The 25,274-nt window shown below is 46.5% G+C and overlaps 18 non-coding genes and 3 pseudogenes across 18 annotated transcripts; 15 read left to right on the forward strand and 6 right to left on the reverse strand.

Moving 5' to 3' along the window:
* Positions 1-3,357: 3,357 nt before the first annotated feature.
* LOC135026933 (U1 spliceosomal RNA) lies at positions 3,358-3,521 on the forward strand. The gene has a single exon (XR_010223493.1). It is a non-coding gene; the product is annotated as a U1 spliceosomal RNA (small nuclear RNA).
* Positions 3,522-3,673: 152 nt separating this feature from the next.
* On the forward strand, positions 3,674-3,815 carry LOC135026936 (U1 spliceosomal RNA; annotated as a pseudogene).
* A 692-nt stretch (positions 3,816-4,507) lies between these two features.
* LOC135026921 (U1 spliceosomal RNA) lies at positions 4,508-4,671 on the forward strand. The gene has a single exon (XR_010223482.1). It is a non-coding gene; the product is annotated as a U1 spliceosomal RNA (small nuclear RNA).
* Positions 4,672-4,823: 152 nt separating this feature from the next.
* Positions 4,824-4,965, forward strand: LOC135026954 (U1 spliceosomal RNA; annotated as a pseudogene).
* Positions 4,966-5,657: 692 nt separating this feature from the next.
* On the forward strand, positions 5,658-5,821 carry LOC135027015 (U1 spliceosomal RNA). The gene has a single exon (XR_010223557.1). It is a non-coding gene; the product is annotated as a U1 spliceosomal RNA (small nuclear RNA).
* A 3,287-nt stretch (positions 5,822-9,108) lies between these two features.
* LOC135026920 (U1 spliceosomal RNA) lies at positions 9,109-9,271 on the reverse strand. Its single transcript, XR_010223481.1, has one exon. It is a non-coding gene; the product is annotated as a U1 spliceosomal RNA (small nuclear RNA).
* Positions 9,272-9,423: 152 nt separating this feature from the next.
* On the reverse strand, positions 9,424-9,587 carry LOC135027049 (U1 spliceosomal RNA). The gene has a single exon (XR_010223589.1). It is a non-coding gene; the product is annotated as a U1 spliceosomal RNA (small nuclear RNA).
* Positions 9,588-10,260: 673 nt separating this feature from the next.
* Positions 10,261-10,423, reverse strand: LOC135026911 (U1 spliceosomal RNA). Its single transcript, XR_010223473.1, has one exon. It is a non-coding gene; the product is annotated as a U1 spliceosomal RNA (small nuclear RNA).
* Positions 10,424-10,575: 152 nt separating this feature from the next.
* LOC135026908 (U1 spliceosomal RNA) lies at positions 10,576-10,739 on the reverse strand. Its single transcript, XR_010223470.1, has one exon. It is a non-coding gene; the product is annotated as a U1 spliceosomal RNA (small nuclear RNA).
* Positions 10,740-11,410: 671 nt separating this feature from the next.
* Positions 11,411-11,573, reverse strand: LOC135026913 (U1 spliceosomal RNA). Its single transcript, XR_010223475.1, has one exon. It is a non-coding gene; the product is annotated as a U1 spliceosomal RNA (small nuclear RNA).
* A 152-nt stretch (positions 11,574-11,725) lies between these two features.
* Positions 11,726-11,889, reverse strand: LOC135027047 (U1 spliceosomal RNA). Its single transcript, XR_010223587.1, has one exon. It is a non-coding gene; the product is annotated as a U1 spliceosomal RNA (small nuclear RNA).
* Positions 11,890-19,961: 8,072 nt separating this feature from the next.
* LOC135027040 (U1 spliceosomal RNA) lies at positions 19,962-20,125 on the forward strand. The gene has a single exon (XR_010223581.1). It is a non-coding gene; the product is annotated as a U1 spliceosomal RNA (small nuclear RNA).
* A 152-nt stretch (positions 20,126-20,277) lies between these two features.
* Positions 20,278-20,413, forward strand: LOC135026981 (U1 spliceosomal RNA; annotated as a pseudogene).
* Positions 20,414-21,111: 698 nt separating this feature from the next.
* Positions 21,112-21,275, forward strand: LOC135027030 (U1 spliceosomal RNA). Its single transcript, XR_010223571.1, has one exon. It is a non-coding gene; the product is annotated as a U1 spliceosomal RNA (small nuclear RNA).
* Positions 21,276-21,427: 152 nt separating this feature from the next.
* Positions 21,428-21,590, forward strand: LOC135026930 (U1 spliceosomal RNA). The gene has a single exon (XR_010223491.1). It is a non-coding gene; the product is annotated as a U1 spliceosomal RNA (small nuclear RNA).
* A 659-nt stretch (positions 21,591-22,249) lies between these two features.
* Positions 22,250-22,413, forward strand: LOC135027034 (U1 spliceosomal RNA). The gene has a single exon (XR_010223575.1). It is a non-coding gene; the product is annotated as a U1 spliceosomal RNA (small nuclear RNA).
* Positions 22,414-22,565: 152 nt separating this feature from the next.
* Positions 22,566-22,728, forward strand: LOC135026949 (U1 spliceosomal RNA). Its single transcript, XR_010223505.1, has one exon. It is a non-coding gene; the product is annotated as a U1 spliceosomal RNA (small nuclear RNA).
* A 671-nt stretch (positions 22,729-23,399) lies between these two features.
* On the forward strand, positions 23,400-23,563 carry LOC135027052 (U1 spliceosomal RNA). The gene has a single exon (XR_010223592.1). It is a non-coding gene; the product is annotated as a U1 spliceosomal RNA (small nuclear RNA).
* Positions 23,564-23,715: 152 nt separating this feature from the next.
* Positions 23,716-23,878, forward strand: LOC135026947 (U1 spliceosomal RNA). The gene has a single exon (XR_010223503.1). It is a non-coding gene; the product is annotated as a U1 spliceosomal RNA (small nuclear RNA).
* A 674-nt stretch (positions 23,879-24,552) lies between these two features.
* LOC135026903 (U1 spliceosomal RNA) lies at positions 24,553-24,716 on the forward strand. Its single transcript, XR_010223465.1, has one exon. It is a non-coding gene; the product is annotated as a U1 spliceosomal RNA (small nuclear RNA).
* Positions 24,717-24,868: 152 nt separating this feature from the next.
* Positions 24,869-25,031, forward strand: LOC135026971 (U1 spliceosomal RNA). Its single transcript, XR_010223521.1, has one exon. It is a non-coding gene; the product is annotated as a U1 spliceosomal RNA (small nuclear RNA).
* The last annotated feature ends 243 nt before the right edge of the window (positions 25,032-25,274 follow it).

The following is a 25,274-nucleotide window of genomic DNA, read 5'->3' on the forward strand; positions in this document are numbered from 1 at the left end:
AAGGTAGAGAGGAGCGGGTTCGGTTCTCCGAGAACCGAATTCCCCACGAACTCCACGTGGTTTACACTGGTCCGAGGCAGGCTCGGTTGTTCCCGCCTGACTCGGAAAACCTGAACAAGGGAAAATGTCATCATCCCGCTGTCGGATTCTCGCGAGATTCGGATTCCATATAAAGAGCTGCGCGTTGCTGCCATTTTTACTCGTGCATTGAAGAGAGAGCGGAGAGGACGTGGCTATGTTCTCTCAGTGGAAATCTCAATATCAGTGCTCAGTATCAGTGGTTACTTATTGCTGCTCAGTAATACTAGTAGTGTGTCTCTCCTGCTCAGTGTCAGTTCTCAGTAGTATCCTCATCAGTGCTCAGTATCACTGTTCATTGTCTTGTGCTGCATTGTGTTGCTCAGCATACTACAGTACATTACTAATAGTCCAGTGCTGCATCTTGCTGCTCAGTGTCAGTTCTAGTATCCTCATCAGTGCTCACTATCACTGCTCATTGCATTGTGGTGTTCTGTATACTACAATAACATAGTAATATAGTAACATAGTTTTTGAGGTTGAATAGAGGCAAATTGCCCATCGTGTTCAACCTGTTTTAAGTTGTGATGATTCTACATACTTGCTGAATAATGTTTTATGACTAGTTAGCTACTATAACTCATGTTACCCCCGGATTAACCATGTTGATATTTTAAGTATTATAACCTTGGATAGCTTTTTCATTCAGAAATGTATCCATTCCTTTTTTAAATCCAATTACAGAGTCCGCCATTACCACCTTCCCTGGCAGGGAATTCCACATCCTGATTGCCCTAACAGTGAAGAACCCTTTCCTCCATTGCGTTCTGAACTTTCCTCCAGTCGCAGCGAGTGACCACGTGTTCTTTTAATAAATAATTCCTCTGATAACTCTTTGTTATGTATCTTTACATATTTGAAGATATTAATAATATCTCCTCTTAGGCACCTCTTTTCTAGTGTATAAATATTCAGCCTAGTAAGTCTTTCCTTATAGTCCAGTACTTTTAGGCCTTTAATCAATTTAGTCTTCAGGATCTCTGACACTTCCATGAGCAGCAGAGTAGTGCAATGGAAGCATGCTGGGCCCATAACCCAGAGGTCGATTGATCGAAACTATCCTCTGCTATGTGCATTTTTTTTTTATAATTAAAGTAATCAAAAACTGGGATTGATATTTTGGCACTTTTATTTTTACTTAAAGTACAATAACTTTTATCATTTTAATTTGTTTTAATAGTATATTGACAGCATTGTTTTCTTTAAAAAATTCTCTTAATTTTCTTTACCCTATTACTGAAATGGTAATTGACAAAAACAAACTACATTGTCACCAGAAGAGCAATGCAAAATGTACAAGTGATATATGAAAATCATCTTCCATCTTGAATTTCAATGATGCATTGGGACAACAATTTGTGAGAAACATCTTCACCCATAAAGAAAGATTTTCTTAATTCCTTACCTGTGTGCTGATTAGATATCACCTTGTTTTCACATTAAACAGACTTCCCCATGAGGAAGCAGCAAGGATGCAGTGACGTTTCCTGGTGTCAACCTGTATTATTTCAGTAGACATTGAAATGAGGATGCATCTTTGATGCCTTTCCAATGAAGCAAGTTTAATTCAGTAATAGGTGAAAAACCATTCCTACAAAGGTGTTAATCAGAGACTTGGCTTTGTGGACACTTTTCAGAGAGCAAATTTGTTAGCATAAACATAAAATCAGAAAATGAAGAGCTGTTTAATCACTCAATTGGACTTTTCTGCCAGCATAATTTTTTTTCTCTGCAACTCACTGCTAAATTGTGCTTCCTAGCTGTTTTTTTATAAAATCACTTAATCAAATCTAACTCTGATTACATCAGAGAAGGCCAGGTACCCTACACCATAAGGGAGGTTTCTGAAATTTTGACTTGTCTACTTAAAGATCACCAAAATCTGATTACAAGGTCAATTACATCCCTGGGTGGGATTGAACCACCAACCTTTTGGTTAATAGCCAAACATGCTAACCGATTGCGCCACAGAGACACCTTGCGAAAGTCAATACTGACAAAGGCTAATAAGCATTCATCTAGAACGTTTCCTAGAAAAACTTTAAAAAGTCAATAATCTGGAGAATTTTTGTAAGAAACACATTGGTACTTTCCCATGATGAGTGAGTGCTTCAGGATTTCTTGCACTTACATGGGCTATTAACCAAAAGGTTGGTGGTTCAATCCCACCCAGGGATGTAATTGACCTTGTCATCAGATTTTGGTGATCTTTAAGTAGACAAGTCAAAATTTCAAACCCCCTCTTATGGTGTAGGGTACCTGGCCTTCTCTGACGTAATCAGAGTTAGATTTAATTAAGTGATTTTATAAAAAACAGCTAGGAAGCACAATTTAGCAGTGGGTTGCAGAGAAAAAAATAACATTTTAAACCTACCGGTAATTTTTTTTTCTCGTAGTCCGTAGAGGATGATGGGGACTCCGTAAGGACCATGGGGGATAGACGGGCTCCGCAGCAGACATGGGCACTTTAAGAAAGACTTTAGATCTGGGTGTGCACTGGCTCCTCCCTCTATGCCCCTCCTCCATACCTCAGTTAGAGAAACTGTGCCCAGAGGAGACGGACAGTACGAGGAAAGGATTTTTGTTAATCCAAGGTCAAGATTCATACCAGCCACACCAATCACACCGTATAACTTGTGATATACTACCCAGTTAACAGTATGAAAACAACATAGCATCAGTCCAAGACCGATGAAAACTAACATATAACCCTTATGTAAGCAATAACTATATACAAGTCTTGCAGAAGTAGACCGCACTTGGGACGGGCACCCAGCATCCTCTACGGACTACGAGAAAAAGATTTACCGGTAGGTTTAAAATCTTATTTTCTCTTACGTCCTAGAGGATGCTGGGGACTCCGAAAGGACCATGGGGATTATACCAAAGCTCCCAAACGGGCAGGAGAGTGCGGATGACTTTGCAGCACCGATTGAGCAAACAGGAGGTCCTCCTCAGCCAGGGTATCAAACTTATAGAACTTTGCAAAGGTGTTTGAACCAACTTTGACCCACTGCTTGGATGACATCACCATATGCAAATCCATCTGCGGCAGGCCTTCCCCCAGGAATGCTTGCACTAGTTGTTGCATTTGGTTTGTTGTTTGGGGGTGCTTCAGTATTAGGCAGCCTTCTGCCCTCCCATGTTCATCTGAAAATATGTGTTCTCCCTGCAGTTGTTGTCCCCAGATGAGAGTTCCCTTGTGCTGCCTCAGTTGAATCTCCTTTACTTGACAGAGATGTGCCTGAGCAGCGGCCCTCCCCAGCCCTATCCCAAATCATACTTATTTTGCATAGGAGATACCATGGTCATGAAGATTGTTCTCCCAGGGTTAGGTTAATTCATTGCATTCTGGGTATGCTGACCCCTGTGATTTCCCCAAATGTGGGAAACTCAACTGCATTATTTGTGGTAGTGGGGGACTGTGTTTGTGCTTTCCTCTGGTCAGCTCTGGTAAAAGTCAGATTTCTTTGTCTCAGATCTTCCTCTAGCCTTGTTCTTCTTTCGAGAGTTCCCTTGTGCTGCCTCAGTTGGATCTCCTTCACTTGACAGGGGGGTGCCCGAGCAGCGACCCTCCCCAGCTCTAGCCCAACTCCTACTTACCTGCCAGGTGAGATACTATGATCATGAAGATGCTTCTCCCAGGGCAAGGCTCACCCATTGCACTCTGGGTGTGCTGCCCCTGCGATTTCCCCAAATGTGGGAAACTTGACTGCATAATTTGTGTTTCCCCTGGTCGGCTCTCATATAATTCAGATCTCTTTGTCTCAGGTCTCTCTCCAGCCTAGTTTGCTGTCTGTTTCCACTTCTTTTTTCTTGAGCCCCTCCCTTCTATACCCTTGTGCACTATCCTGACTTCTCCCGTCTGCTTACTTTGTGCCTTCCAACGCACAATACAAACTACAGGTAGTGCTGCAGGGCCCACACCCTTTTACTTGCTTTACAGAGCAGCTCTGGAGCTGTTACAGTGCCCAGCTGCTGCAAGAAATCAGCCTGAATGCTTCAGGGGCTGGGGCATAGCCAACATGAGCCCCACACCGAAGGAGGGTGGAGGTGTTTAATGCGAACTAGGGGTCATCCAAGCGCCGCAAAAGGCCGCCATGCCCTGCACACCCCTTTATTCTTTTCATATGCAGACGAGGGTTGAAGCCAACTTTGACCCACTGCTTGGATGACATCACCATATTCAAATCCATCTGCTGCAGGCCTTCCCCCAGGAATGCTTGCACTAGTTGTTGCATTTGGTTTGTTGTTTGGGGGTGCTTCAGTATTAGGCAGCCTTCTGCCCTCCCATGTTCATCTGAAAATATGTGTTCTCCCTGCAGTTGTTGTCCCCAGATGAGAGTTCCCTTGTGCTGCCTCAGTTGAATCTCCTTTACTTGACAGAGATGTGCCTGAGCAGCGGCCCTCCCCAGCCCTATCCCAAATCATACTTATTTTGCATAGGAGATACCATGGTCATGAAGATTGTTCTCCCAGGGTTAGGTTCATTCATTGCATTCTGGGTATGCTGACCCCTGTGATTTCCCCAAATGTGGGAAACTCAACTGCATTATTTGTGGTAGTGGGGGACTGTGTTTGTGCTTTCCTCTGGTCAGCTCTGGTAAAAGTCAGATTTCTTTGTCTCAGATCTTCCTCTAGCCTTGTTCTTCTTTCGAGAGTTCCCTTGTGCTGCCTCAGTTGGATCTCCTTCACTTGACAGGGGGGTGCCCGAGCAGCGACCCTCCCCAGCTCTAGCCCAACTCCTACTTACCTGCCAGGTGAGATACTATGATCATGAAGATGCTTCTCCCAGGGCAAGGCTCACCCATTGCACTCTGGGTGTGCTGCCCCTGCGATTTCCCCAAATGTGGGAAACTTGACTGCTTAATTTGTGTTTCCCCTGGTCGGCTCTCATATAATTCAGATCTCTTTGTCTCAGGTCTCTCTCCAGCCTAGTTTGCTGTCTGTTTCCACTTCTTTTTTCTTGAGCCCCTCCCTTCTATACCCTTGTGCACTATCCTGACTTCTCCCGTCTGCTTACTTTGTGCCTTCCAACGCACAATGCAAACTACAGGTAGTGCTGCAGGGCCCACACCCTTTTACTTGCTTTACAGAGCAGCTCTGGAGCTGTTACAGTGCCCAGCTGCTGCAAGAAATCAGCTTGAATGCTTCAGGGGCTGGGGCATAGCCAACATGAGCCCCACACCGAAGGAGGGTGGAGGTGTTTAATGCGAACTAGGGGTCATCCAAGCGCCGCAAAAGGCCGCCATGCCCTGCACACCCCTTTTTTCTTTTCATATGCAGACGAGGGTTGAAGCCAACTTTGACCCACTGCTTGGATGACATCACCATATGCAAATCCATCTGCTGCAGGCCTTCCCCCAGGAATGCTTGCACTAGTTGTTGCATTTGGTTCGTTGTTTGGGGGTGCTTCAGTTTTAGGCAGCCTTCTGCCCTCCCATGTTCATCTGAAAATATGTGTTCTCCCTGCAGTTGTTGTCCCCAGATGAGAGTTCCCTTGTGCTGCCTCAGTTGAATCTCCTTTACTTGACAGAGATGTGCCTGAGCAGTGGCCCTCCCCAGCCCTATCCCAAATCATACTTATTTTGCATAGGAGATACCTTGGTCATGAAGATTGTTCTCCCAGGGTGAGGTTCATTCATTGCATTCTGGGTATGCTGACCCCTGTGATTTCCCCAAATGTGGGAAACTCGACTGCATTATTTGTGGTAGTGGGGGACTGTGTTTGTGCTTTCCTCTGGTCAGCTCTGGTAAAAGTCAGATTTCTTTGTCTTAGATCTTCCTCTAGCCTTGTTCTTCTTTCGAGAGTTCCCTTGTGCTGCCTCAGTTGGATCTCCTTCACTTGACAGGGGGTGCCCAAGCAGCAATCCTCCACAGCTCTAGCCCAACTCCTACTTACCTGCCAGGTGAGATACTATGATCTTCACTGTTAGGGCAATCAGGATGTGGAATTCCCTGCCAGGGAAGGTGGTAATGGCGGACTCTGTAATTGGATTTAAAAAAGGAATGGATACATTTCTGAATGAAAAAGCTATCCAAGGTTATAATACTTAAAATATCAACATGGTTAATCCGGGGGTAACATGAGTTGTAGTAGTTAACTAGTCATAAAACATTATTCAGCAAGTATGTAGAATCATCACAACTTAAAACAGGTTGAACACGATGGGCAATTTGCCTCTTTTCAACCTCAAAAACTATATTACTATATGTTACTATATTACTATGTTACTGTAGTATACAGAACACCACAATGTAATGAGCAGTGATAGTGAGCACTGATGAGGATACTAGAACTGACACTGAGCAGCAAGATGCAGCACTGGACTATTAGTAATGTACTGTAGTATGCTGAGCACCACAATGCAGCACAAGACAATGAGCAGTGATACTGAGCACTGATGAGGATACTACTGAGAACTGACACTGAGCAGGAGAGACACACTACTAGTATTACTGAGCAGCAATAAGTAACCACTGATACTGAGCACTGATATTGAGATTTCCACTGAGAGAACATAGCCACGTCCTCTCCGCTCCCTCTTCAATGCACGAGTAAAAATGGCGGCAACGCGCAGCTCTTTATATGAAATCCGAATCTCGCGAGAATCCGACAGCGGGATGATGACATTTTCCCTTGTTCAGGTTTTCCGAGTCAGGCGGGAACAACCGAGCCTGCCTCGGACCAGTGTAAACCACGTGGAGTTCGTGGGGAATTCGGTTCTCGGAGAACCGAACCCGCTCCTCTCTACCTTATACCCATATATTTTTTTATTTTCAATCTAAGCCCCTGCAGTTTTCTGTAAGCATCTGCTTCGCTATGATGATCAACAAGTCACAAGGGCAAACACTCAGGGCTTGAGGCGTAGATCTTAGGACCAGCTGCTACAAGCATGGCAGAGGTGTCACTATCACTGGTGACACCCAGAGAGGTGGCGAAGGAGATTGTAATGCAGTGCGCGCAGATAAGCAGCGCAATGGTAAAAAGGAGGCATGGTTTCATAGGTAGGGGCGTGGCCTGGTGGCCTGAATCTACATTTTGTTGCTCCGGGTGTCCCGGGGGTTGGGGGCTTCACCCGGGGACTAGTGTGTGAGCGGTGCTGGCTCCTGCACAGTGACAGGACATGGCCACCCAGCATGACGCCTCCCTTCTTGACCAATATGTAATTGCAGTCGCACTGCAGTTCAGCGTGATCATAAAAAATGGTGTAGCCTCCTGCTGGTGCAGACTGTATGTGCGCGCAGGAAGCCGCCACCATTTTTGTGATCACAGCGGCTGAATGTGATGTCATACAGCCGCTGTGACCACGCCCCCTGTGTCTCCTCCGTTGCAGACCCCATTTTGAAGCCTTGCCCCCGCACCGCTCCATCCCTGACTTGGAAATGGAGTGTTGCTGACCCCCCTCTCCCCCCCTGCCCCGATTGACAGGCAGAGGCGATCGCATTCTCTGCGGGGTGCCGCAGAAAATGCAGGCACATGCGTATGCTCTTAGCAATTTTTGCAGTTGGATCGCTTACTGTGATTGCAATCCAACCTGAATCAGGCCCTATTACCTATCACAATGCGCTGCGGGCAGTACAAAATTGGTTTAATATGGGAGAAAAAACCCCAGACCTGTGCTCCTTAACTGTACCTGGTGGCTCGTGGAGCGGCTGCCCAGTAATCAGTGTCCACGCCAGTGCACACACGGTCCACCCCCTACGGCCACGCTCCCCTTCATCAGCGGCCTCGTGATCCGGAAGGGCGGTGCGTGTGTGACTGACCTTAGGAAGAAACCGGAGCCTCCGCTGCAGTGACCCAGCAACCAGGGCACGGGAGTATACAGCGCCGCTGGGAGTGATGAAGCTGCAGTAAAGATGTCTATTAGACCTAGCCTGCTGCAGCCCTTGTAGATTCTCATAAAACAAGTTCTTCTTTTCTTGTCAAAATTAATAGCTAAGAATAGGCTGCCTGAGGCAGGCCCCTGTTAAGTGGCCTGCTACTGAAGGCACCAACTACAAACTGAGCTCCCTGTTCATGGAAGCGGGGTTATAGAGGAGGATGCGCTGAGCATCTTGGGAACAGTCAAAAGCTTTGAGCCGGTTGGTGCCTCAGATCAAGATCCTACTCTACACCCCAATGTGAATCCTTGTGGAGTCCTGTGTACCCCACAGAAGAAATTAATGTGTCACACCCATTGGCAGCAACCTTAGAATAGCTGCTGACGGGCACAATTGAGAAAGGAAGGGGGGGGGGACATTTGAATCCAGCACATAAATGCAATTCAAATATGTAATTTGTACCTTCCTATTTTAAAATATAATGGATGAACCTCACCCTGTGAGAACAATCTTCATGATCAAGAGATCTCATATGCAAAATAAGTATGAGTTGGGATAGGGCTGGGGAGGGTGGCTGCTCGGGCAGCCCCTCCCCCGTCAAGTTAAGGAGATTCAACTGAGGAAGCACAAGGGAACTCTCGTCTGGGGACAACAACTGCAGGGAGACCACATCTTTTCAGATGAACATGGGAGGGCGGAAGGCTGCCTAATACTGAAGCACCATCAAATATCAAACCATATGCAACAACTAGTACAAGCATTCCTGGGGGAAGGTCTGCAGAAGACGGATTTGCATACGGTGATGTCATCCAAGCAGTGGGCCAAAGTTGGCTGGAACCCTCATTTGCATATGAAAAGAGAAAAGGGGCATGCAGGGCATGGCGGCCTTTTGCAGTGCTTGGATGACCCCTAGTTCGCATTAAACACCCCCACCCTCCTTTGGTGTGGGGCTCATGTTGGCCATGCCCCATCCCCTGAAGCATTCAAGCTGATTTCTTGCAGCAGCTTGGCACTGTAACAGCTCCAGAGCTGCTCTGTAAGGCAAGTAAAAGGGTGTGTAGTTTGCATTGTGCATTGGAAGGCACAAAGTAAGCAGACAGGAGGAGAAGTCAGGATAGTGCACAAGGGTATAAAAGGGAGGGGCTGAAGAAAAAAGAAGTGGAAACAGACAGCAAACTAGGCTGGAGAGAGACCTGAGACAAAGAGATCTGAATTATACGAGAGCCGACCAGGGGAAACACAAATTATGCAGTCAAGTTTCCCACATTTGGGGAAATCGCAGGGGCAGCACACCCAGAGTGCAATGGGTGAGCCTTGCCCTGGGAGAAGCACCTTCATGATCATAGTATCTCACCTGGCAGGTAAGTAGGAGTTGGGCTTGAGCTGGGGAGGGTCGCTGCTCGGGCACCCCCCTGTCAAGTGAAGGAGATCCAACTGAGGCAGCACAAGGGAACTCTCGAAAGAAGAACAAGGCTAGAGGAAGATCTGAGACAAAGAAATCTGACTTTTACCAGAGCTGACCAGAGGAAAACACAAACACAGTCCCCCACTACCACAAATAATGCAGTCGAGTTACCCACATTTGGGGAAATCACAGGGGTCAGCATACCCAGAATGCAATGAATGAACCTCACCCTGGGAGAATAATCTTCATGACCATGGTATCTCCTATGCAAAATAAGTATGATTTGGAATAGGGCTGGGGAGGGCCGCTGCTCAGGCACATCTCTGTCAAGTAAAGGAGATTCAACTGAGGCAGCACAAGGGAACTCTCATCTGGGGACAACAACTGCAGGGAGAACACATATTTTCAGATGAACATGGGAGGGCAGAAGGCTGCCTAATACTGAAGCACCCCCAAACAACAAACCAAATGCAACAACTAGTGCAAGCATTCCTGGGGAAGGCCTGCCGCAGATGGATTTTTATATGGTGATGTCATCCAAGCAGTGGGTCAAAGTTGGCTTCAACCCTCGTCTGCATATGAAAAGAGAAAAGGGGCGTGCAGGGCATGGCGGCCTTTTGCGGCGCTTGGATGACCCTTAGTTTGCATTAAACACCCCCACCCTCCTTCGGTGTGGGTCTCATGTTGGCCATGCCCCAGCCCCTGAAGCATTCAAGCTGATTTCTTGCGGCAGCTTGGCACTGTAACAGCTCCAGAGCTGCTCTGTAAGGCAAGTAAAAGGTTGTGGGCCCTGCAGCACTACCTGTAGTTTGCATTGTGCATTGGAAGGCACAAAGTAAGCAGACAGGAGGAGAAGTCAGGATAGTGCACAAGGGTATAAAAGGGAGGGGCTCAAGAAAAAAGAAGTGGAAACAGACAGCAAACTAGGCTGGAGAGAGACCTGAGACAAAGAGATCTGAATTACACGAGAGCCGACCAGGGGAAACACAAATTCTGCAGTCAAGTTTCCCACATTTGGGGAAATCGCAGGGGCAGCACACCCAGAGTGCAATGGGTGAGCCTTGCCCTGGGAGAAGCACCTTCATGATCATAGTATCTCACCTGGCAGGTAAGTAGGAGTTGGGCTAGAGCTTGGGAGGGTCGCTGCTCGGGCACCCCCCTGTCAAGTGAAGGAGATCCAACTGAGGCAGCACAAGGGAACTCTCGAAAGAAGAACAAGGCTAGAGGAAGATCTGAGACAAAAAAATGTGACTTTTACCAGAGCTGACCAGAGGAAAACACAAACACAGTCCCCCACTACAACAAATAATGCAGTCAAGTTTCCCACATTTGGGGAAATCACAGGGGTCAGCATACCCAGAATGCAATGAATGAACCTCAGCCTTGGAGAACAATCTTCATGACCATGGTATCGCCTATGCAAAATAAGTATGATTTGGGATAGGGCTGGGGAGGGCCGCTGCTCAGGCACATCTCTGTCAAGTAAAGGAGATTCAACTGAGGCAGCACAAGGGAACTCTCATCTGGGGACAACAACTGCAGGGAGAACACATATTTTCAGATGAACATGGGAGGGCAGAAGGCTGCCTAATACTGAAGCACCCCCAAACAACAAACCAAATGCAACAACTAGTGCAAGCATTCCTGGGGGAAGGCCTGCAGCAGATGGATTTGCATATGGTGATGTCATCCAAGCAGTGGGTCAAAGTTGGCTTCAACCCTCGTCTGCATATGAAAAGAGAAAAGGGGCGTGCAGGGCATGGCGGCCTTTTGCGGTGCTTGGATGACCCCTAGTTCGCATTAAACACCTCCACCCTCCTTCGGTGTGGGGCTCATGTTGGCTATGCCCCAGCCCCTGAAGCATACAAGCTGATTTCTTGCAGCAGCTGGGCACTGTAACAGCTCTAGAGCTGCTCTGTACGGCAAGTAAAAGGGTGTGGGCCCTGCAGCACTACCTGTAGTTTGCATTGTGCTTTGGAAGGCACAAAGTAAGCAGACGGGAGAAGTAAGGATAGTGCGCAAGGGCATAGAAGGGAGCGGCTCAAGAAAAGAGAAGTGGAAACAGACAGCAAACTAGGCTGGAGAGAGACCTGAGACAAAGAGATCTGATTTATACGAGAGCCGACCAGGGGAAACACAAATTATGCAGTCAAGTTTCCCACATTTGGGGAAATCGCAGGAGCAGCACACCCAGAGTGCAATGGGTGAGCCTTGCCCTGGGAGAAGCACCTTCATGATCATAGTATCTCACCTGGCAGGTAAGTAGGAGTTGGGCTAGAGCTGGGGAGGGTCGCTGCTCGGGTACCCCCCTGTCAAGTGAAGGAGATCCAACTGAGGCAGCACAAGGGAATTCTCGAAAGAAGAACAAGGCTAGAGGAAGATCTGAGACAAAGAAATCTGACTTTTACCAGAGCTGACCAGAGGAAAGCACAAACACAGTCCCCCACTACCACAAATAATGCAGTCGAGTTTCCCACATTTGGGGAAATCACAGGGGTCAGCATACCCAGAATGCAATGAATGAACCTCACCCTGGGAGAACAATCTTCATGACCATGGTATCTCCTATGCAAAATAAGTATGATTTGGGATAGGGCTGGGGAGGGCCGCTGCTCAGGCACATCTCTGTCAAGTAAAGGAGAGATGGTCTGCCAGATTACATAATGCATACCAGAGCCATAACTAGACTTTTTGGTGCCCTGTGACAGATAATTATATGCCCCCCCCCTCCCCATTTTTGCAATATGGACAAAAGGTGCATGCCTTCTGGGGAAGGGGCATAACAAGATTGGTCTCAGAGAAAGCACATGAGATATGAAGATATATCTAGTATACTTGGCACTCAATGGTTTGTGGTATTGCCGGGGTGCACTCCTTAAATGCATATACAGTCACACATGGCATGTTTGTGCAAATGGCATATCAGCAGTCAGCACTAACTGGTGACATGCCATTTGTACAAGTAAGCCATGTGTGACTAATATATAAACATGCTTTATTAAATAACACCTCAAACTATCATACCCAGGATTCAAACCTATAACCTGTTGAATTCTAATCAAACACCCTACCCATTGAGCTACTTGATCCTGCATCTATTCTAACCTCCAAAAACAGATTCAGTTGCATTTTCCAGCGTGTTTTGTTTGCGCCTTTGCAAATGTCTTACATCGACAAACTTATTTAGTACTATTTTGCAAATAGGGTTAGATTGTCGCAACATTGTGTTCCCTAATTGCTTGATTTTTTAAATGCAACAATTGATAAAGACACCTGATAATTGCTCTGTGGAGTCTTATTTTGTGTTTTGTGTTTAGTCTTTAGATCTGAATTTGAATGTACTTGTGAACTAACTTAATTTCCTACTTCTAAATTCATTCCTAAATTCACTACTTACATGAATCCTGTAGTTGGGCATTTTGGGACTTCGATTGTGGGCATTGTTTTGTGTCCAGACCAGCAGCAGGTGGTGTGCATTTGCTGGAAAGGCATCGAAGACCTCCGATATGCTGCATCTCCTGATGTGTGTCTCCCTCAAGTGACAGTCAGCAAATGCCTGCTAGACATGCATCATAGAACAGGCATGCTAAAACATGGGTCTTCAACCTGCGACCCTCCAGCTGCTGTGGAACTACACATCCCAGCATGCCCTGCCTCAGTTTTAGCATACCTTAATAGCAAAACTGTGGCAGGGCATGCTGGGATGTGTAGTTTCACAGCAGCTGGAGGGCCACAGGATGAAGACCCATGTGCTAGAGCCAAGCCAGCTAGAGCTGGGTGGTTGGGTGGGTGGTGTGTCGGAGGTGGAGCACATGCAAATGATTGTGTATCATCCAGCTAGTGAGAGAGAAAACTCATGCAGGAGTGTGCCTGCTTGTCAGTGGGTTATGCACCTTGCCAGACGTTAAATCTACATAGAGCAGCTGGAGGGGACAAGAGCAGGTTTGCAAAATATAGATAGAAGAGCATATATGCTGGCGCATTCTCCATGATTGTGTCAGCTTATGTTTTGGTGCACTGCACTTTCCTCCACTAAGTTTTAGCCATTTTTGTTAAGCTCAAGTGTAGTTGCTTCTCGGCCTTTTGGCTGTGATCTTGTATCGTGGTTGAAGGGTCTGCTGGAGGGAGGGATTGTTTTCTTCATTGGCGAAAGACCAAAGATATTCCAGGATGGAAGGCTTGGGAACACTATCTGTTTTTCAGTTGTGGAAGAGCACAGAGGTCGGATTGGACTACATTCTATAGTAAAGGATATCTTTCTATTTATTGACCCTCCCCTTATATGTGTCTGTGTTACAATAAAGCTTCGGTTTTGTGAATCCCTCACCCTCTTACACTCCACACCCATAGCCTTATTAACTGTTGTATTATTGTATAGTTTAAATGTATAGTGCAGTTCATGATTTATAGTGTAGGCTGGCCTGTGCTGTAGTTCTTGAACTGTACTATACCGTCAGCATTTGTATTGTGTTTTGGCTGTGCTGCAACACTGTATTTATGTGTGTAATGTTTATGTATGTTTTTTTTATGTCAATAAAGACTGCTTTTTCAAGCCAATATCTGAAAACAATCAATGTTTATCTTTGATGGCAATAAAAGTGGTATGATATTTGATGCTTTTGAAATCCAATATCTGATATGTCCCCTATCTGGGAACCAGGGCCCTCATTCCGAGTTGTTCGCTCGGAGATTTTCATCGCATCGCAGTGAGAATTCTCTTAGTGCGCATGCGCAATGTTCGCACTGCGACTGCGCCAAGTAACTTTACTATGAAGAAAGTAAGTTTACTCACGGCATTTTCATCGCTCCGACGTTCGCATTGTGATTGACAGGAAATGGGTGTTACTGGGCGGATGCACGGCGTTTTAGGGGCGTGTGGCTGGAAACGCTACAGTTTCCGGAAAAAACGCAGGAGTGGCCGGAGAAACGGTGGGAGTGCCTGGGCGAACGCTGGGTGTGTTTATGACGTCAGCCAGGAACGAAAAGCACTGAACTGATCGCACAGGCAGAGTAAGTCTGAAGCTACTCAGAAACTGCTAACTCGTTTGTAATCGCAATATTGCGCGTACGTCGGTCGCAATTTTAAGAAGCTAAGATTCACTCCCAGTAGGCGGCGGCTTAGCGTGTGTAACTCTGCTACATTCGCCTTGCGAGCGAACAACTCGGAATGAGGGCCCATATATTAAATGGCTTTTCAGAAAAGGGAGATGGGAGAAGAGCTTTCAGTACTTGTAGGACCGATGCACATAAAGAAGCAAAAAAACATACATAAACATTACACACATAAGTACCGCGTTGCGGCACAGCCAAAACACAATACAAATGCTGACGGTATAGTACAGTTCAAGAACTACAGCACAGGCCAGCCTACACTATAAATCATGAACTGCACTATACATTTAAACTGTACAATAATACAACAGTTAATAAGGCTATGGGTGTGGAGTGTAAGAGGGTGAGGGAATCACAAGCCCGAAGCTTTATTGAAAGACTGACACATATAAGGGGAGGATTAATAAATAGAAAGATATCCTTTACTATAGAATGTAGTCCAATCCGGTCTTTCAACTCTTCCACAATTGAAAAACGGATAGTGTTCCCAAGCCTTCCATCCTGGAATATCTTTGGTCTTTCGCCAATGAAGAAAGCAATCCCTCCCTCCAGCAGACCCTTCAACCACAATACAAGATCACAGCCAAAAGGCCGAGAAGCAACTACACTTGAGCTTAACAAAAATGGCTAAAACTTAGTGGAGGAAAGTGCAGTGCACCAAAACATAAGCTGACACAATCATGGAGAATGCGCCAGCATATATGCTCTTCTATCTATATTTTGCAAACCTGCTCTTGTCCCCTCCAGCTGCTCTATGTAGATTTAACGTCTGGCAAGGTGCATAACCCACTGACAAGCAGGCACACTCCTGCATGAGTTTTCTCTCTCACTAGCTGGATGATACACAATCATTTGCATGTGCTCCACCTCTGACACACCACCCACCCAACCACCCAGTCACCAGAGCCACCCACAAACCAACTGGCTCCGTGATTTAATTTGCACAGTGTAGTCATCCAGGCAGCATGTCCTTCTCAATGGAAGGATCTCTGGTTCCATGGAATCTTCCGCATTGGAATGCTGCGGAACAAAAAGGATTTAAATATTCAGCTTGCTAGCATTCAATGTACCTGTGGCTTGGCTCTAGCACATGGGTCTTCATCCTGTGGCCCTCCAGCTGCTGTGAAACTACACATCCCAGCATGCCCAGCCACAGTTTTGCTATTAAGGTATGCTAAAACTGAGGCAGGGCATGCTGGGATGTGTAGTTCCACAGCAGCTGGAGGGTCGCAGGTTGAAGACCCATGTTTTAGCATGCCTGTTCTATGATGCATGTTCCGTGATGTCACAATCAGCTTGGAATGGGGTGTCTAGCAGGCATTTGCTGACAGCCACTTGAGGGAGACACACATCAGGAGATGCAGCATATCGGAGGTCTTCGATGCCTTTCCAGCAAATGCACACCACCTGCTGCTGGTCTGGACACAAAACAATGCCCACAATCGAAGTCCCAAAATGCCCAACTACAGGATTCATGTAAGTAGTGAATTTAGGAATGAATTTAGAAGTAGGAAATTAAGTTAGTTCACAAGTACATTCAAATTCAGATCTAAAGTCTAGGTAGGCCTCACGTCCTGGCAGCCGCCAGCATTTAAAAATGCCTTGATTAGAGGTACGGAATTAAATGTAGATAAGAAGTAGACACAAAATAAGACTCCGCAGAGCAGTTATCAGGTGTTTTTATCAATTGTTGCATTTAAAAAATCAAGCAATTAGGGAACACAATGTTGCAACAATGTAACCCTATTTGCAAAATAGTACTAAATAAGTTTGTCGATGTAAAACATTTGCAAAGGCGCATCCAAAACACGCTGGAAAATGCAACTGAATCTGTTTTTGGAGGCTAGAATAGGAAATGTGCATCGGTCCTACAAGTACTGAAAGCTCTTCTCCCATCTCCCTTTTCTGAAAAGCCATTTAATATATGGTTCCCAGATAGGGGACATATCAGATATTGCCTTTCAAAAGCAGCAAATATCATACCACTTCTATTGCCATCAAAGATAAACATTGATTGTTTTCAGATATTGGATTGAAAAAGCAGTCTTTATTGACATAAAGAAGCAAAAAAAACATACATAAACATTACACACATAAGTACTGTGTTGCAGCACAGCCAAAACACAATACAAATGCTGTCGGTATAGTACAGTTCAAGAACTACAGCACAGGCCAGCCTACACTATAAATCATGAACTGCACTATACATTTAAACAATACAATAGTTAATAAGGCTATGGGTGTGGAGTGTAAGAGGGTGACGGAATCACAAGCCCAAAGCTTTATTGAAAGACAGACACATATAAAGGGAGGATTAATAAATACAAAAATACCCTTTACTATAGAATGTAGTCCAATCCGGTCTTTCAACTCTTCCACAACTGAAAAACAGATAGTGTTCCCAAGCCTTCCATCCTGGAATATCTTCAGTCTCTCGCCAATGAAGAAAACAATCCCTCCAGCAGACTCTTCAACCACGATACAATATCACAGCCAAAAGAGCGAGAAGCAACTACACTTGCGTTTAAACAAAATGGCTAAAACTTAGTGGAGGAAAGTGCAGTGCACCAAAACATAAGCTGACACAATCATGGAGAATGCGCCAGCATATATGCTCTTCTGTCTATATTTTCCAAACCTGCTCTTGTCCCCTCCAGTTGCTCCATGTAGATTTGACGTCTGGCAAGGTGCATAACTCACTGACAAGCAGGCACACTCCTGCATTAGTTTTCTCTCTCACTAGCTGGATGATACACATTCATTTGCATGTGCTCCACCTCCGACATACCGCCCACCCAACCACCCAGTCACCAGAGCCACCCACAAGCCAACTAGCTCCGTGATTTAATTTGCACAGTGCAGTCATCCAGGCAGCATGTCCTTCTCAATGGAATAATCTCTGGTTCCATGGAATCTTCCGCATTGGAATGCTGCGGAACAAAAAGGATTTAAACATTCAGCTTGCTAGCATTCAATGTACCTGCGGTTTGGTTCTAGCACATGGGTCTTCATCCTGTGGCCCTCCAGCTGCTGTGAAACTACACATCCCAGCATGCCCTGCCACAGTTTTGCTATTAAGGTATGCTAAAACTGAGGCAGGGCATGCTGGGATATGTAGTTCCACAGCAGCTGGAGGGTCGCAGGTTGAAGACCCATGTTCTAGCATGCCTGTTCTATGATGCATGTTCCGTGATGTCACAATCAGCTTGGAATGGGGTGTCTAGCATGCATTTGCTGACAGCCACTTGAGGCAGACACACATCAGGAGATGCAGCATATCGGAAGTCTTCGATGCCTTTCCAGCAAATGCACACCACCAGCTGCTGGTCTGGACACAAAACAATGCCCACAATTGAAGGCTCAAAATGCCCAACTACAGGATTAATGTAAGTAGTGAATTTAGGAATGAATTTAGAAGTAGGAAATTAAGTTAGTTCACAAGTACATTCAAATTCAGATCTAAAGACTAGGTAGGCCTCACGTCCTGGCAGCGCCCAGCATTTAAAAATGCCTTGATTAGAGGTAGGGAATTAAATGTAGATAAGAAGTAGACACAAAATAAGACTCCACAGAGCAATTATCAGGTGTCTTTATCAATTTTTGCATTTAAAAATTCAAGCAATTAGGGAACACAATGTTGCGACAATGTAACCCTATTTGCAAAATAGTACTAAATAAGTTTGTCGATGTAAGACATTTGCAAAGGCGCAAACAATACACGCTGGAAAATGCAACTGAATCTGTTTTTGGAGGTTAGAATAAATGCAGGATCAAGTAGCTCAATGGGCAGGGTGTTTGATTAGAATTCAACAGGTTATAGGTTTGAATCCTGGGTATGATAGTTTGAGGTGTATGTTTGTATATATTAGTCACACATGGCTTACTTGTACAAATGGCATGTCACCAGTTAGTGCTGACTGCTGATATGCCATTTACACAAACATGCCATGTGTGACTGTATATGCATTTAAGGAGGGCACCCCGGCAATACCACAAACCATTGAGTGTCAAGTATACTAGATATATCTTCATATCTCATGTGCTTTCTCTGAGACCAATCTTGTTATGCCCCTTCCCCACAAGGCATGCACCTTTTGTCCATATTGAAAAAATGGGGGGGGAGGGAGGGAGGGAGGGAGGGGGGGGGGCATATAATTCTCTGTCACAGGGAACCAAAAAGTCTAGTTATGGCTCTGGTATGCATTATGTAATCTGGCAGACCATCTCTCCAACACTGGCTGGTTGGAATAGAAATCCGGTTATCTATGTGAGCAAATGACCATCAACGATTTACTCTCAAACACTAAAAAATGGACAAAAATGGTCCCCTAAACAAATTGGTTAAATTTTGGGTTTAACCAATTTGTGTAATGACCATTTTTGACCACTTTTCTAGTGTTTGGGAGCAAATGGCTAATTGACATTTGCTCCAATACATTACCAGATTTTCATTCCATCCATCCAGACTGGATAGATAGCCTGACAGATAATTGTGTAGTGTACGCCCAGGATAACTGTCAGTCATGCTTTATTTTATGACGGCACATAAATGGGTGGGCAGATCCAGGGCAAGCACTGCCCACTCATGCATAGTTGTCAACTGATGTGAAGTTCCAGGGGGCAATCTCAGTTATAAAGAGAAGTATCTGGAAATTGTCCCTAGTTAAAAAAAAAAATTTGATCACCTCCATTTATTTAGTATGATATCCCAGGTGATAGGATGCCAGCAGTCAGAACAACATACTTTATTAAATAACACATCTCAAACTACCATACCCAGGATTCAAACCTATAACCTGTTGAATTCTAATCAAACACCCTACCTATTGAGCTATTTGATCCTGCATAAAAATTGTGAACATTATATGAAGCTATTGGTACTTTGCAAAAAAAAAGAATCAGCATTACAACGCAGCAGATCCATGCAGTTTGCAGCCACACACTACATGTATCTGCTCAGCCACAATGCTGATTATTTCTTCACAAAGTGCAAGGTGAGCTCCAAACAGAATTCTCTAGCTTAGAATTATACCTTTCTTTGCCAAACCTAGAAGTCGGGCCCCCCACCCTGGGATCCCCCAGAGGGAGGCCTGCACCGTCATGCGGCAGGCTTGTCCGTTTTGGAAGCAGGCTGATGGGCAGCCCAGGATTGCTTCAGTCTGGGCTTGGCAGGTCTGGAAACATGAGCTTGCTTTGGGTATGCCTGACCTTGGGTACGCTTTACCTGGAAGATGAAAGGGCCAAGAAAAGTACTTTTAGCCTTCTGCGTGGTAGGAGTCATACTAGGTAGGCAAGCTGTTTTAGCAGTAGCCAGATCAGCTACAATCTTATTGAGGTCTTCTCCAAAAGGAGATTCAACTGAGGCAGCACAAGGGAACTCTCATCTGGGGACAACAACTGCAGGGAGAACACATATTTTCAGATGAACATGGTAGGGCAGAAGGCTGCCTAATACTGAAGCACCCCCAAACAACAAATCAAATGCAACTTACTTGACAGAGATGTGCCTGAGCAACGGCCCTCCCCAGCCCTATCCCAAATCATACTTATTTTGCATAGGAGATACCATGGTCATGAAGATTGTTCTCCCAGGGTTAGGTTCATTCATTGCATTCTGGGTATGCTGACCCCTGTAATTTCCCCAAATGTGGGAAACTCGACTGCATTATTTGTGGTAGTGGGGGACTGTGTTTGTGCTTTCCTCTGGTCAGCTCTGGTAAAAGTCATATTTCTTTGTCTCAGATCTTCCTCTAGCCTTGTTCTTCTTTCGAGAGTTCCCTTGTGCTGCCTCAGTTGGATCTCCTTCACTTGACAGGGGGGTGCCCGAGCAGCGACCCTCCCAAGCTCTAGCCCAACTCCTACTTACCAGCCAGGTGAGATACTATGATCATGAAGTTGCTTCTCCCAGGGCAAGGCTCACCCATTGCACTCTGGGTGTGCTGCCCCTGCGATTTCCCCAAATGTGGGAAACTTGACTGCATAATTTGAGTGTTCCCTGGTCGGCTCTCATTTAATTCAGATCTCTTTGTCTCAGGTCTCTCTCCAGCCTAGTTTGCTGTCTGTTTCCACTTCTCTTTTCTTGAGCCGCTCCCTTCTATGCCCTTGCGCACTATCCTTACTTCTCCCGTCTGCTTACTTTGTGCCTTCCAATGCACAATGCAAACTACAGGTAGTGCTGCAGGGCCCACACCCTTTTACTTGCCGTACAGAGCAGCTCTGGAGCTGTTACAGAGCCCAGCTACTGCAAGAAATCAGCTTGAATGCTTCAGGGGCTGAGGCATAGCCAACATGAGCCCCACACCGAAGGAGGGTGGAGGTGTTTAATGCGAACTAGGGGTCATCCAAGCGCCGCAAATGGCCGCCATGCCCTGCACGCCCCTTTTCTCTTTTCACATGCAGACGAGGGTTGAAGCCAACTTTGACCCACTGCTTGGATGACATCACCATATGCAAATCCATCTGCTGCAGGCCTTCCCCCAGGAATGCTTGCACTAGTTGTTGCATTTGGTTTGTTGTTTGGGGGTGCTTCAGTATTAGGCAGCCTTCTGCCCTCCCATGTTCATCTGAAAATATGTGTTCTCCCTGCAGTTGTTGTCCCCAGATGAGAGTTCCCTTGTGCTGCCTCAGTTGAATCTCCTTTACTTGACAGAGATGTGCCTGAGCAGCGGCCCTCCCCAGCCCTATCCCAAATCATACTTATTTTGCATAGGCGATACCATGGTCATGAAGATTGTTTTCCCAGGGTGAGGTTCATTCATTGCATTCTGGGTATGCTGACCCCTGTGATTTCCCCAAATGTGGGAAACTCGACTGCATTATTTGTGGTAGTGGGGGACTGTGTTTGTGCTTTCCTCTGGTCAGCTCTGGTAAAAGTCAGATTTCTTTGTCTCAGATCTTCCTCTAGCCTTGTTCTTCTTTCGAGAGTTCCCTTGTGCTGCCTCAGTTGGATCTCCTTCACTTGACAGGGGGGTACCCGAGCAGCGACCCTCCCCAGCTCTAGCCCAAATCCTACTTACCTGCCAGGTGAGATACTATGATCATGAAGGTGCTTCTCCCAGGGCAAAGCTCACCCATTGCACTCTGGGTGTGCTGCTCCTGCGATTTCCCCAAATGTGGGAAACTTGACTGCATAATTTGTGTTTCCCCTGGTCGGCTCTCGTATAATTCAGATCTCTTTGTCTCAGGTCTCTCTCCAGCCTAGTTTGCTGTCTGTTTCCACTTCTCTTTTCTTGAGCTGCTCCCTTCTATGCCCTTGCGCACTATCCTGACTTCTCCCGTTTGCTTACTTTGTGCCTTCCAAACTACAGGTAGTGCTGCAGGGCCCACACCCTTTTACTTGCCGTACAGAGCAGCTCTGGAGCTGTTACAGTGCCCAGCTGCTGTAAGAAATCAGCTTGTATGCTTCAGGGGCTGTGGCATAGCCAACATGAGCCCCACACCGAAGGAGGGTGGAGGTGTTTAATGCGAACTAGGGGTCATCCAAGCGCCGCAAAAGGCCGCCATGCCCTGCACGCCCCTTTTCTCTTTTCATATGCAGACGAGGGTTGAAGCCAACTTTGACCCACTGCTTGGATGACATCACCATATGCAAATCCATCTGCTGCAGGCCTTCCCCCAGGAATGCTTGCACTAGTTGTTGCATTTGGTTTGTTGTTTGGGGGTGCTTCAGTATTAGGCAGCCTTCTGCCCTCCCATGTTCATCTGAAAATATGTGTTCTCCCTGCAGTTGTTGTCCCCAGATGAGAGTTCCCTTGTGCTGCCTCAGTTGAATCTCCTTTACTTGACAGAGATGTGCCTGAGCAGCGGCCCTCCCCAGCCCTATCCCAAATCATACTTATTTTGCATAGGAGATACCATGGTCATGAAGATTGTTCTCCCAGGGTGAGGTTCATTCATTGCATTCTGGGTATGCTGACCCCTGTGATTTCCCCAAATGTGGGAAACTCGACTGCATTATTTGTTGTAGTGGGGGACTGTGTTTGTGTTTTCCTCTGGTCAGCTCTGGTAAAAGTCAGATTTCTTTGTCTCAGATCTTCCTCTAGCCTTGTTCTTCTTTCGAGAGTTCCCTTGTGCTGCCTCAGTTGGATCTCCTTCACTTGACAGGGGGGTGCCCGAGCAGCGACCCTCCCCAGCTCTAGCCCAACTCCTACTTACCTGCCAGGTGAGATACTATGATCATGAAGGTGCTTCTCCCAGGGCAAGGCTCACCCATTGCACTCTGGGTGTGCTGCCCCTGCGATTTCCCCAAATGTGGGAAACTTGACTGCATAATTTGAGTGTTCCCTGGTCGGCTATCATGTAATTCAGATCTCTTTGTCTCAGGTCTCTCTCCAGCCTAGTTTGCTGTCTGTTTCCACTTCTCTTTTCTTGAGCCGCTCCCTTCTATGCCCTTGCGCACTATCCTTACTTCTCCCGTCTGCTTACTTTGTGCCTTCCAATGCACAATGCAAACTACAGGTAGTGCTGCAGGGCCCACACCCTTTTACTTGCCGTACAGAGCAGCTCTGGAGCTGTTACAGAGCCCAGCTACTGCAAGAAATCAGCTTGAATGCTTCAGGGGCTGAGGCATAGCCAACATGAGCCCCACACCGAAGGAGGGTGGAGGTGTTTAATGCGAACTAGGGGTCATCCAAGCGCCGCAAAAGGCCGCCATGCCCTGCACGCCCCTTTTCTCTTTTCATATGCAGACGAGGGTTGAAGCCAACTTTGACCCACTGCTTGGATGACATCACCATATGCAAATCCATCTGCTGCAGGCCTTCCCCCAGGAATGCTTGCACTAGTTGTTGCATTTGGTTTGTTGTTTGGGGGTGCTTCAGTATTAGGCAGCCTTCTGCCCTCCCATGTTCATCTGAAAATATGTGTTCTCCCTGCAGTTGTTGTCCCCAGATGAGAGTTCCCTTGTGCTGCCTCAGTTGAATCTCCTTTACTTGACAGAGATGTGCCTGAGCAGCGGCCCTCCCCAGCCCTATCCCAAATCATACTTATTTTGCATAGGCGATACCATGGTCATGAAGATTGTTTTCCCAGGGTGAGGTTCATTCATTGCATTCTGGGTATGCTGACCCCTGTGATTTCCCCAAATGTGGGAAACTCGACTGCATTATTTGTTGTAGTGGGGGACTGTGTTTGTGTTTTCCTCTGGTCAGCTCTGGTAAAAGTCAGATTTCTTTGTCTCAGATCTTCCTCTAGCCTTGTTCTTCTTTCGAGAGTTCCCTTGTGCTGCCTCAGTTGGATCTCCTTCACTTGACAGGGGGGTGCCCGAGCAGCGACCCTCCCCAGCTCTAGCCCAACTCCTACTTACCTGCCAGGTGAGATACTATGATCATGAAGGTGCTTCTCCCAGGGCAAGGCTCACCCATTGCACTCTGGGTGTGCTGCCCCTGCGATTTCCCCAAATGTGGGAAACTTGACTGCAGAATTTGTGTTTCCCCTGGTCGGCTCTCGTATAATTCAGATCTCTTTGTCTCAGGTCTCTCTACAGCCTAGTTTGCTGTCTGTTTCCACTTCTTTTTTCTTGAGCCCCTCCCTTTTATACCCTTGTGCACTATCCTGACTTCTCCTCCTGTCTGCTTACTTTGTGCCTTCCAATGCACAATGCAAACTACAGGTAGTGCTGCAGGGCCCACACCCTTTTACTTGCCTTACAGAGCAGCTCTGGAGCTGTTACAGTGCCAAGCTGCTGCAAGAAATCAGCTTGAATGCTTCAGGGGCTGGGGCATGGCCAACATGAGACCCACACCAAAGGAGGGTGGGGGTGTTTCATGCAAACTAAGGGTCATCCAAGCACCGCAAAAGGCCGCCATGCCCTGCACGCCCCTTTTCTCTTTTCATATGCAGACGAGGGTTGAAGCCAACTTTGACCCACTGCTTGGATGACATCACCATATGCAAATCCATCTGCGGCAGGCCTTCCCCCAGGAATGCTTGCACTAGTTGTTGCATTTGGTTTGTTGTTTGGGGGTGCTTCAGTATTAGGCAGCCTTCTGCCCTCCCATGTTCATCTGAAAATATGTGTTCTCCCTGCAGTTGTTGTCCCCAGATGAGAGTTCCCTTGTGCTGCCTCAGTTGAATCTCCTTAACTTGACAGAGATGTGCCTGAGCAGCGGCCCTCCCCAGCCCTATCCCAAATCATACTTATTTTGCATATGAGATACCATGGTCATGAAGATTATTCTCCCAGGGTGAGGTTCATTCATTGCATTCTGGGTATGCTGACCCCTGTGATTTCCCCAAATGTGGGTAACTCGACTGCATTATTTGTGGTAGTGGGGGACTGTGTTTGTGTTTTCCTCTGGTCAGCTCTGGTAAAAGTCAGATTTCTTTGTTTCAGATCTTCCTCTAGCCTTGTTCTTCTTTCGAGAGTTCCCTTGTGCTGCCTCAGTTGGATCTCCTTCACTTGACAGGGGGGTGCCCGAGCAGCGACCTTCCCCAGCTCAAGCCCAACTCCTACTTACCTGCCAGGTGAGATACTATGATCATGAAAGTGCATCTTCCAGGGCAAGGCTCACCCATTGCACTCTGGGTGTGCTGCCCCTGCGATTTCCCCAAATGTGGGAAACTTGACTGCATAATTTGTGTTTCCCCTGGTCGGCTCTCGTATAATTCAGATCTCTTTGTCTCAGGTCTCTCTCCAGCCTAGTTTGCTGTCTGTTTCCACTTCTTTTTTCTTGAGCCCCTCCCTTTTATACCCTTGTGCACTATCCTGACTTCTCCTCCTGTCTGCTTACTTTGTGCCTTCCAATGCACAATGCAAACTACACACCCTTTTACTTGCCTTACAGAGCAGCTCTGGAGCTGTTACAGTGCCAAGCTGCTGTAAGAAATCAGCTTGAATGCTTCAGGGGCTGGGGCA

The sequence above is a fragment of the Pseudophryne corroboree genome, unplaced genomic scaffold, assembly GCF_028390025.1.
Source record: "Pseudophryne corroboree isolate aPseCor3 unplaced genomic scaffold, aPseCor3.hap2 scaffold_451, whole genome shotgun sequence".
Taxonomy (NCBI): domain Eukaryota; kingdom Metazoa; phylum Chordata; class Amphibia; order Anura; family Myobatrachidae; genus Pseudophryne; species Pseudophryne corroboree.